The sequence below is a fragment of the Coregonus lavaretus genome, assembly GCF_964263955.1.
Source record: "Coregonus lavaretus genome assembly, chromosome: 14".
NCBI lineage: Eukaryota > Metazoa > Chordata > Actinopteri > Salmoniformes > Salmonidae > Coregonus > Coregonus lavaretus.
Window position 1 is genome coordinate 46,938,459 of NC_140001.1, and position 12,378 is coordinate 46,950,836.

The 12,378-nt window shown below is 44.6% G+C and overlaps 1 protein-coding gene across 1 annotated transcript in view; it reads right to left on the bottom strand.

Moving 5' to 3' along the window:
* LOC311141453 (dematin-like) overlaps positions 1-12,378 on the bottom strand; it is a 77,256-nt gene that overhangs the window by 33,054 nt on the left and 31,824 nt on the right. The window contains exon 2 of the mRNA XM_084176789.1: positions 6,752-6,810. The gene's annotated coding sequence lies outside the window, so the exon portion shown is untranslated. The remainder of the gene's footprint in view (positions 1-6,751; positions 6,811-12,378) is intronic.

Here is a 12,378-nt window from a genome sequence, read left to right on the forward strand (position 1 = left end):
ATATATATATATTAATGGATTTTCATATTTTATTGAACAGATAATGAGAGAGAATGACAGTGGGGAAATTTTGAGAGAGATTGTGTCAAAGGGCAGTAGGCCAGACTTTGGCTGTCCCCATAGGATAACAATTTTTGGTTCCAGGTAGAACCCTTTTTGTCTCCAGGTAGAACCCATTTGGGTTCCATGTAGAACCCTCTGTGGAAAGGGAACCAAAAGGGTTCTACCTGGAACCAAAAATTGTTATCCTATGGGGACAGCCAAAGTCTGGCCTACTGCCCTTTGACACAATCTCTCTCAAAATTTCCCCACTGTCATTCTCTCTCATTATCTGTTCAATAAAATATGAAAATCCATTAATATATATATATATATATATATATACACTGAGTATACAAAAAGGTTTCTTGAAATGGTTTTCCTATGGGGACAGCCGAAGGACCCTTTTAGGTTCTAGATTGCACCTTTTTTACTAAGAGTGTATGGTACAAACACCATGGACACATTCAACTGTTGTCTGGAATCTTCTAGATACAAACCATCATAATTATAATTATTATACCCATATTTCACAATAACACATCAGGGAAATATGAAGATGCACATTTTCGCATTTCCATGCATTAGTGGACTGAAAAGTTGTGAGTGGATCGTTTCTAGACATGGAATCAAGAAGTATGTGAAGACAGGATGTGATAATAGGGTGGAATCAGAGAGGGTACTGTATAGTGCTAGCACCACTGCATTGTCTGTTCTGGTGAACTGAAACACAAAGGGCTAAAAGAGCTGTGTCTGCTATTGAAAACATTGTCCACATTTCAGGCCTGTATAACTGTGCCACTCTGTCCTTTACTTCTTCATAACAGAGGGTGACTTCCTGTTTTACCAATATGGGATAACAACTTATAAAAGGTCATAAGTTAAAGCGGTTACCCCTCCACTGTAAATAGCTGAGGAATAGGGCTGGAGAAATGTAACCACTATCAAATGCATAGACATAGCTTTGGAAGCAAGGACTGACCATCCATGAGATCAAAATTATAGTTTTAACCATGTTTTCAGGATATACAGTGTTTGTTTACAATTACAGTGTTTACAAACATTGACGTAAAACAAGCTTATATTTTGGGTTTTGATGGGGTAAGACAATTGAACTAAGCTCATGAGGTATAAGTTACACTCTTCAGGAACCAATGGGTATTGTCACGCCCTGGCTCTGGGGACACGTGTATGTTGAGTTTCCTTTGTCGATTCTAGTTGTTGTGTTTCTAGGTTGGCCAAAGTGGTTCTCAATCAGAGGCAACTAGTGTCAGCTGTTGCTGGCTGTCTCTGATTGGGAACCATATTTATTCCGTCTGTTTGCCACAGTGGGGTGTGGGATCTTGTTCCAATTAGGTTTGTGTTTAAACCGAGGACGTCACGTTATCGTTTGTTGTTTTGTTCGTGTGATTACTCATATAATAAAAATATGTTCACCTTCCACGCTGCGCCTTAGTCCTCTGTTCCCGACGAGCGTGACAGAAGATCCCACCATAACTGGACCAAGCAGCGTGAAGAGGAGAGAGGTTGGACGTTGGAGCAGTGGAGTAAGAGTCTCGACTGGGCCAAGCCAAGTGAAGAGCAGAGAGGTTGGACTTTGAAGCAGTGGAGTGAGTGTCTGGCTAGAGACATGGAGGCCTGGTCCAAGAGGAGAGCCGCCCAGAAGATTTTTAGGGGGGGGGCTCACGCTGTGGACGACGGGGCAGCAGGAGGCCGCGATAGAGCGGTCCAGCGGGTTGGCAGAGGAGGCCGCCAGGTTACGGGGGCCACTGGTATTAAAGGGGATGGAAAGTGTAGAGGCACGGCGAGAGGTACTGGGGTGTGTTACCAGTCCGGTCCGGCCCGTTCCTGATCCCCGCGTAGGGCCAGTGGTGTGTGTCCCCAGTATGGTCCGGCTTGTTCCTGTCCCTCGCATCGAGCCTGTGGTGCGCGTCGCCAGCCCGGTCCGGCCTGTTCCTGCTCCCCGCACCAAGCCAATGGTGCGCGTCGCCAGCCCGGTCAGGCCTGTTCCTGCTCCCCGCACCAGGCCAATGGTGCGCGTCGCCAGCCCGGCCCGGCCTGTTCCTGCTCCCCGCACCAAGCCAATGGTGCGCGTCGCCAGCCCGGTCTGGCCAGTTCCTGCTCCCCGCACCAAGCCAGTGGTGCGCGTCGCCAGCCCGGCCCGGCCAGTTCCTGCTCCGCGCACCAAGCCAGGGGTGCGCGTCGCCAGCCCGGCCTGTTCCTGCTCCCCGCACCAAGCCAGTGGTGCGCGTCGCCAGCCCGGCCCGGCCTGTTCCTGCTCCCCACACCAAGCCAGTGGTGTGCGTCGTCAGTCCGGCACGGCCCGTGCCTGTTCCACCGGCACCGGTCAGCTGCTCCACGCCGTAGCTGGAGCAATCCGCTCCACCAGTGTTCGGTCCAGCTCCGGCCAGTAGGGCCAGACCGGACCAGGGGTACTTTGGGGGGTTAGAGAGGGAGTGGGGATCATGCCCGGAGCCGGATCCGCCGCCAAGGCGGAGTGCCCACCCGGTCCCTCCCCTGTGGTATTTGGTTGGCGCGGTCGGAGTCCGCGCCTTTAGGGGGGGTACTGTCACGCCCTGGCTCTGGGAACACGTGTATGTTGAGCCAGGGTGTGAGTTTCCTTTGTCGATTTTAGTTGTTGTGTTTCTAGGTTGGCCAAAGTGGTTCTCAATCAGAGGCAACTAGTGTCAGCTGTTGCTGGTTGTCTCTGATTGGGAACCATATTTATTCAGTCTGTTTGCCAGAGTGGGGTGTGGGATCTTGTTCCAATTAGGTTTGTGTTTAAACCGAGGACGTCACGTTATCGTTTGTTGTTTTGTTCGTGTGATTACTCATATAATAAAAATATGTTCACCTTCCACGCTGCGCCTTGGTCCTCTGTTCCCGACGATCGTGACAGGTATATATATAATTCATTTAAACGTCCAAAAATAGTGGAGGAGGAAGTGACTCTTTGTTAGTTCCCCCTTCTGTTTCAGCAACATTATTTGGTTTTCTTGCTGGGGAACGTAACAAAATGGAGGCTCGTCCGGGATCTTGTTTCCCAGTCGCTCTAATCACCTACTCTGAAGCTCTGCTGGGCCCAGATATTTGAGTGGTCGAAAGACACTATTATTGTAGAGTTTCTGTTACTGACATCCACCCCAAGGAGTTATAAGATTGGTGGAATCATTTGGAAAGTTGCATAAACACACAGGCTTATAAAATAAAAACCATGGACTTTAAGTTGGAAGCATTTGTGGAAAACCCTACATGGGAGATGCTAGATAAATGTACGAAGGTGAATCTGCTCTTCATTGCAAAGTATTATGACATCAAAGTTGCACATGCCGATTCGAAAGCGGTAGTCAAAGAGTTAGTCTACACTGCTTTGGTGGAGGAGGAAATACTTCCAGAGAGGGAGGATGATGAAAAGGTTCCTACGGCTGGTAGAGTACACCCCATAGGCGTACAACTGCGAGAGGTAGAACTAAAGGCAAAATGGGAACAACAGAAATTAGAGTTGGAGCACAGGAAAAGACAAGATGGTCGTACAGCCAAACAACAAGAACTCAAACATGCAGCCAGACAACAAGAACAGGAAATTACGAAAGACATAATCACAAAGCCATTTTGAATTCCGAAGGGAACAAGCATGTATTTTTGATCGGTGGTGTGGTTCTCAAGAGATCAAGGACCATGAGGATTTAAAGACACTCATACTTCTCGAGCAGTTCAAGAATTGCCTTCATGAAAGGGTTGCTACATACATTTATGAGCACAAGGCTCTCACTCTTGTGAAAGCTTCAGTTCATGCATATGAGTTTGTGTTGACACATAAAACTACCTTCACAAACAAAGCACCCTGTAGTTATCCCTACGCAAAAAGTAATACAGAGAAATCACCTCCTACAGCGAGATTTCAGTCCATTTCTATAGTGCCGAAAGATAAAGATTGGCAGAAAACTGGTTTTTCATATCTGCCAGTTTGTCACTACTGCCGTGAGAAAATACACATTGTCTCTCAGTGTCCTAAGTTGAAACAGATAAAATCAGAGAGAGAAAAAGCAATTTCTTCTTGTGGGAGCGCTCCAGTCCATTAAGTCTCTGGTTGGGACTGGTGTATCTCCTAAACAAGATTTTGGATCAGATGTGGATGAACCCTTTGTTTCAGATGGGTTCGTGTCTCTGCAGAGTGGCGATGCTGTTAAGCAGCTGGTGAAGATACTGTGAGACACTGGGGCGTCCCAGTCCTTCATTTTGGAGGGTGTTTTGCCTTTGTCTGACTTCAGCAACTGGTTACAGTGTGTTAGTACAAGTCGTGGAGATGGGTTGCATGGAAGATCCTTTGTATAATGTGGAACTTAAGTCTGATCTTATTTCTGGTTCCTTTGTCGTTAGAGTGAGGCCTAGCCTACTGGTGACACTTCGATGTTGTCACGCCCTGGCTCTGGGGACTCTGAAATGTTGAGCCAGGGTGTGGATTTTCTATGTTTAGTTTCACGGGGTAGCTTCTATGTTGTGTTTTCTATGTTTTGGGTTTTGTTCTAGATCATATAGATCTATGTTGGTCAGGGTGGTTCCCAATCAGAGGCAGCTGTTGCTCGTTGTCTCTGATTGGGAGCCATACTTAGGTAGGCTGTTTTCAGCTATTCTTGGTGGTTTCTTGTTCTGATTTGGTTTGTGTTATACCGTAGACGTCACGTTATCGTTGTTGTTTTGATCGTGTGATCATTCTAAATAAATAATAATGTTCACCTTCAACGCTGCGCCTTGGTCCGCTTCATCATGTGTCAACGACCGTGACAGATGTCTTCGATGTCTAGGAAGCAGCTGATTGCTGTAAAGATGTTTCCCTCTCCCCTCTTTTTTGCTGAGATACTTCCAGAGGAAAAGTTTAATGAAATTCGTGTGGGTTACTTTGACAGAGATTGTGTTATAATGAGGAAATTGTATTCTCGCGCCACTTCTGGGCAAGAAGATTGGCCCAGTGTATCTCAAATTGTCAACAAGAGATACTGAGGTTGGTTCACGATGGTGGCATAGCAGGTCATCTTGGGGTCAACAAGATGTATGACCATATCTTGCATAACTTCTTCTGACCGGACTGGACTGAAACAGGATGTTGTTGCTTACTGTAATACCTGTTATGTTTGCCAGCGGACGAGTAAACCGAACCAAGCTGTACCGGTTGCACCTTTGCAGCCTATTCCTGCTTTTGACAAACCTTTCTGCAAGGTTCTGGTGGATTGAGTGGTAACCAGTTTATTTTGAACATCATGTGCGCTGACACTCGTTTCCCTGAGGCCATTCCACTGAGGAAAATCACGAGAGGAAAGTTACTACAGATATTGCAGGAGTTTCCCCTTGAAATCAGACATGTCCGTGGTAAGGACAACTTGGTTGCTGATTGTCTTTCAAGGCTGGGCAGTCAATACGTTTTGTGTTTAGCCAGTGTGTAGCCCTGGCTCAGAATTTATTTTGACTGCACATTTTGCCGTTTTGGAGAAGAGTTTTGTTTTGGTTGCGCTCATTCCAAGAGGATGAGAGTTATAGAAACGTAAGTGATTTTACCCGTTTCTCAAACCTGCGAGTTTTAAGGCAAATATATAAAAATAAAAATAATAATAATAATAATTTTAAAAAGGATATACTGTATACATTTACTACAAAAAAAAAGTGGCTGTTCTGTCTTGCATTTAATTGTTGACAGTCAGTAGACACCATGTTTATATTGGAGAAGGCAACGTATTTAAGTAACGACGCATTTAAGTGGATCATGTTGTGAGATGGAAGTTATTTTCTGTTGGTTGTGAGCAAACTTGCCCAGCAAAAATATAGGATATATTTCTTGTCTTAAGGGGGAAGGCGTTACAGGCTTTGGTTTTTCAATGTATATTTAGAGGTTGGATGTTAGCATGTGGGGCGCACCGATTGGTCACCTTGTTAGTCAGTATGTGTTACACCTGTGCTGGTTTGTCATCTCGTTAGTGGGAAGATGTTTCACCTGGGCTGGCCCATGTGATATTTAAGAGTGGCTGGCCCAGTACTCCAGTTATCTTGAGAGATGTAGAGGGTTAACACCTTTAGTTGGCTCTCCCTATTTGATTTCTAGAAAAACTATCGCTTTGCTCTATCATTTTGGTTTGCGTCCTGTCTTTAAGTTTGGTGTGGGTTTTTAATTTGTTTGCCTCTTCTTGGGGAAATGTAATGGGCTCTCATTGTGGGTGTCTTTTAGGTTCCAGTTGTTGTTGCTAGTCAACTTTTAGTGGACACCCCCATGAGTCTTTCATAACCCATCCTAAAACCCCACCTGTTTCGTTTTGGTTGTGGTTAGTGACTCTTTGTTAGTTCCCCCTTCTGTTTGAGCAACATTATTTGTTTTGCTTCCTGGGGAGTGTTAAAATGTAACAACTGCAGATTGCCCCTTTAAATGGATACTTCTGGATTTTGGCAAGGAGGCCCTTTATCTATCAGATTATCTCGTGGACACCATTTTTATGTCTCTGTGTCCAGTATGAAGGAAGTTAGAGGTAGTTTCGTGAGCCAATGCTAACTAGCGTTAGCGCAATGACTAGAAGTCTCTGCGTATCTGCTAGCACGCTAGTAGATACCCATAGACTTCCAGTAATTGCGCTAATGCTAGTTATAAAGAGTTAATAACTTAAAAGTTATGTTTCGTGGGACCATATCTATAAATGGCATACACTTTTCTAAATAACAGCAGTCTTACCTCAGATAAGAAAAGGAATCATTTCTGTCACTTTGGGGATATTCAACCCAAGCTCTGACCTGGAAGACAAAATAGAAATGTGATTATTTAACAAATTGCTAAATATACTCACATTTGGGGTATTCCTATTATTTTGTGACATGATAGCTTTTGAGATTAAACCAGCAAAGTATATTAAGAGATTTAAATATCTACAGCATTTTATTGTCCAATTTTGTAGGATGGTTTAGAAAAGCAATTCAGAAAGACAGACACCCTCGTCATAGACACGATGGAACTAGGTACACATCTAGGATCAGCTTCCACTCCCACAAATTCTAACTTTAAACATTAGTGGTGAAAATTCAAAACTGACCCAATATCAGTGTCTATGGGGAACTTCACCCTACTCGATTAGTTCTTTCCCCATTGATCCATGATGGTTCAATAACACCAGAAGACCGTAAATACACAACATAGCCTGTTCTCTCAATGGGAATTCACCATTGATCATCTGATCAAATACTGATCCCGTTGAAAGAACTCAGAATTAGAGATAACAGAGACTAAGCAAAATACATCAGGTCGTACAGTTGAAGTCGGAAGTTTAGATACACCTTCGCCAAATACATTTAAACTCAGTTTTTCACAATTCCTGACATTTAATCCTAGTAAAAATTCCCTGTCTTAGGTCAGTTAGGATCACCACATTATTTGAAGAATGTGAAATGTCAGAATAATAGTAGAGAGAATGATTTATTTCAGCTTTTATTTCTTTCATCACATTCCCAGTGGGCCAGAAGTTTACCTACACTCAATTAGTATTTGGTAGCATTGCCTTTAAATTGTTTAACTTGGGTCAAACGTTTCGGGTAGTCTTCCACAAACTTCCCACAATAAGTTGGGTACATTTTGGCCCATTCCTCCTGACAGAGCTGGTGTAACTGAGTCATGTTTGTAGGCCTCCTTGCTTGCACACACTTTTTCAGTTCTGCCCACACATTTTCTATAGGATTGAGGTCAGGGCTTTGTGATGGCCACTCCAATACCTTGACCATGTTGTCCTTAAGCCATTTTGCCACAACTTTGGAAGTATGCTTGGGGTCATTGTCCATTTGCGACCAAGCTTTAACTTCCTGACTGATGTCTTGAGATGCTGCTTCAATATATCCACCTAATTTTCCTTCCTCATGATGCCATCTATTTTGTGAAGTGCACCAGTCCTTCCTGCAGCAAAGCACCCCCACAGCATGATGCTGCCACCCCTGTACTTCACAGTTGGGATGGTGATCTTCGGCTTGCAAGCCTACCCCTTTTTCCTCCAAACATAACGATGGTCATTATGGCCAAACAGTTCTATTTTTGTTTCATCAGACCAGAGGACATTTCTCCAAAAAGTACGATATTTGTCCCCATGTGCAGTTGCAAACCGTAGTCTGGCTTTTTGATGGCGGTTTTGGAGCAGTGGCTTCTTCCTTGCTGAGCGGCCTTTCAGGTTATGTTGATATAGGACTTGTTTTACTGTGGATATAGATACTTTTGTACCTGTTTCCTCCAGCATCTTCACAAGGTCCTTTGCTGTTGTTCTGGGATTGATTTGCACTTTTCGCACCAAAGTACGTTCATCTCTAGGAGACAGAACGCATCTCCTTCCTGAGTGGTATGACGGCTGCGTGGTCCCATGTTGTTTATACTTGCGTACTATTATTTGTACAGATGAACGTGGTACCTTCAGGCGTTTGGAAATTGCTCCCAAGGATGAACCAGACTTGTGGAGGTCTACAATTTTTTTTTCTGAGGTCTTGGCTGATTTATTTTGATTTTCCCATGATGTCAAGCAAAGAGACACTGAGTTTGAAGGTAGGCCTCCACAGGTACACCTCCAATTGACTCAAATGATGTCAATTAGCCTATCAGAAGCTTCTAAAGCCATGACATCATTTTCTGGAATTTTCCAAGCTGTTTAAAGGCACAGTCAACTTAGTGTATGTAAACTTCTGACCCACTGGAATTGTGATACAGTGAATTATAAGTGAAATAATCTGTCTGTAAACAATTGTTGGAAAAATTACTTGTGTCATACACAAAGTAGATGTCCTAACCGACTTGCCAAAACTATAGTTTGTTAACAAGACATTTGTGGAGTGGTTGAAAAACAAGTTTTAATGACTCCAACCTAAGTGTATGTAAACTTCCGACTTCAACTGTATATATGCACTGAGCAAAATATCCTATTATTCTGAAATACAGTACTGTAGAAACCTCTACTAATCACTATATATAGCATACATTATGCACAGTTATGATATGATTGCAAATTACAAATCCTTTCAAGTAATTTCACATGCCATGGAACATGTTAGAATTGTAACCGATGTTACTTCTCATTGGCAAGAAAATATGTGTTGATGAGAATATCAGTTGTTATAATGGACCCTCCCCCAATGCTAACCTTAACCATTAGTGGGGAAAATACAAAACAGACCGAAGATCAGCGTCTAGTAGCAACTGAAAAGCAGGCGAGATGGCATTGAAGATGGTGGTTCCAGATAACCAATGGGATTCCACAGGAGACATTGAGGTGGTGTTCTGTAACATTTGTCCTTGGGATTCTCTTTCAAACTAATGCTTAGAATCGATCAATATGGGGATCAAGTGTCTGGTGCTCTAGTTTTCCTTTGTGGCCATTCACCCTCTCCAAATGGAGGACAGCCATCGCATCTGCTAAATTATATTGTTGGTTTTAAAATATTAGAACATTCCAGAGAGACAGGAGGAATTATGGCCATAATCAACAATAAAATGTAATCAAATCAAATGTATTTGTCACATGCGCCGAATACAACCGGTGTAGACTTTACTGTGAAATGCTTCCTCACGAGCCCTTAACCAACAATACAGTTCAAGAAATAGAGTTAAGAAAATATTGACTAAATAAACTAAAGTAACAAATAAAATAAAAAGTAACCCAATAAAATAACAATAACGAGGCTATATACAGGGGGTACCGAGTCAATGTGCGGTTAGTCGAGGTAATTTGTACATGTAGGTAGGGGTAAAGATAATAAACAGCTAGTAGCAGCAGTGTAAAACAAAAGGGGGGAGGTGTCAATGTAAATAGTCTGGGTGGCCATTTGATTAATTGTTCAGTTGTCTTATGGCTTGGGGGTAAAACCTGTTTGGACCTAGACTTGGCGCTCTGGTACCGCTTGCCGTGCGGTAGGAGAGATAAAAGTCTACAGTGAGGGAAAAAAGTATTTGATCCCCTGCTGATTTTGTACGTTTGCCCACTGACAAAGACATGATCAGTCTATAATTTTAATGGTTGGTTTATTTGAACAGTGAGAGACAGAATAACAACAACAAAATCCAGAAAAACGCATGTCAAAAATGTTATAAATTGATTTGCATTTTAATGAGGGAAGTAAGTATTTGACCCCTCTGCAAAACATGACTTAGAACTTGGTGGCAAAACCCTTTTTGGCAATCAGAGGTCAGACGTTTCTTGTAGTTGGCCACCAGGTTTGCACACATCTCAGGAGGGATTTTGTCCCACTCCTCTTTGCAGATCTTCTCCAAGTCATTAAGGTTTTGAGGCTGACGTTTGGCAACTCGAACCTTCAGCTCCCTCCACAGATTTTCTATGGGATTAAGGTCTGGAGACTGGCTAGGCCACTCCAGGACCTTAATGTGCTTCTTCTTGAGCCACTCCTTTGTTGCCTTGGCCGTGTGTTTTGGGTCATTGTCATGCTGGAATACCCATCCACGACCCATTTTCAATGCCCTGGCTGAGGAAGGAGGTTCTCACCCAAGATTTGATGGTACATGGCCCCGTCCATCCTCCCTTTGATGCGGTGAAGTTGTCTTGTCCCCTTAGCAGAAAAACACCCCCAAAGCATAATGTTTCCACCTCCATGTTTGACGGTGGGGATGGTGTTCTTGGGGTCATAGGCAGCATTCCTCCTCCTCCAAACACGGCGAGTTGAGTTGATGCCAAAGAGCTCGATTTCGGTCTCATCTGACCACAACACTTTCACCCAGTTCTCCTCTGAATCATTCAGATGTTCATTGGCAAACTTCAGACAGCCCTGTATATGGGCTTTCTTGAGCAGGGGGACCTTGCGGGCGCTGCAGGATCCTCCTGTGTAGTTCTTAGCTGATTCCTCACCGTTCTCATGATCATTGCAACTCCACGAGGTGAGATCTTGCATGGAGCCCCAGGCCGAGGGAGATTGACAGTACTTTTGTGTTTCTTCCATTTGCAAATAATCGCACCAACTGTTGTCACCTTTCACCAAGCTGCTTGGCGATGGTCTTGTAGCCCATTCCAGCCTTGTGTAGGTCTACAATCTTGTCCCTGACATCCTTGGAGAGCTCTTTGGTCTTGGCCATGGTGGAGAGTTTGGAATCTGATTGATTGATTGCTTCTGTGGACAGGTGTCTTTTATACAGGTAACAAGCTGAGATTAGGAGCACTACCTTTAAGAGTGTGCTCCTAATCTCAGCTCGTTACCTGTATAAAAGACACCTGGGAGCCAGAAATCTTTCTGATTGAGAGGGGGTCAAAGACTTATTTCCCTCATTAAAATGCAAATCAATTTATAACATTTTTGACATGCATCTTTCTGGATTTTTTTGTTGTTATTATGTCTCTCACTGTTCAAATAAACATACTGTCAGAGTGGTGTGTGTAGATGAGTGGAAAGGAATCAAGCGCAGGAACCAGGATGACTTCAACCGTCTTTTATGTTACTGTTCAACACGTGAACAAAATAGTCGCCTACCCAACCGGGTGGCGCAAAACAATTACGCACAACACAGTGCGAAAATACACATGAAAAGCGCACGCAGTGCGAACTCTCGGGACACGCCAACAACGAGAGAAAATAGACCATACAGAGGCAGTCTGACAACAAACAATCACGCATAACACCTGACCCAAACACACGAACTAAATAAGGGAACAATTAAGACACAAATAAGGGACAGGTGTTATGAACAGACAAAACCAAAAGAACATGAAACATAGAACGGTGGCAGCTAGTACTCCGGAGACGACGACCGCCGAAGCCTGCCCGAACAAGGAAGAGGAGCAGCCTCGGCCGAAACCGTGACAGTACCCCCCCCTTGACGCGCGGCTCCAGCCGTGCGCCGACCCGGAGCTCGGGGACGACCCGGACGACGCGGAGCAGGGCGCGCAGGATGACCCCGATGGAAATCGGTCAGTAGGGACTGGTCTAATACGTCCCTCCTTGGCACCCAGCACCGCTCCTCCGGGCCGTACCCCTCCCACTCCACGAGATATTGAAGACCCCCCATCCGGCGTCTAGAGTCCAGGATGGACCTCACAGTGTACGCCGGAGCCCCCTCGATGTCCAACGGGGGCGGAGGAGTCTCCTCAATCTCAAAGTCCTGGAGTGGACCAGCTACCACCGGCCTGAGGAGAGACACATGGAACGAGGGGTTAATATTTTTGTAATCAACAGGTAGTTCTAACCTATAACTCACCTCGTTCAATCTCCTCAGGACTTTAAATGGCCCCACAAACCGCCGACCCAGCTTCCGGCAGGGCAGGCGGAGGGGCAGGTTTCTGGTTGAGAGCCAGACTCGATCTCCAGGTGCGTACACTGGCCCCTCACTGCGGTGTA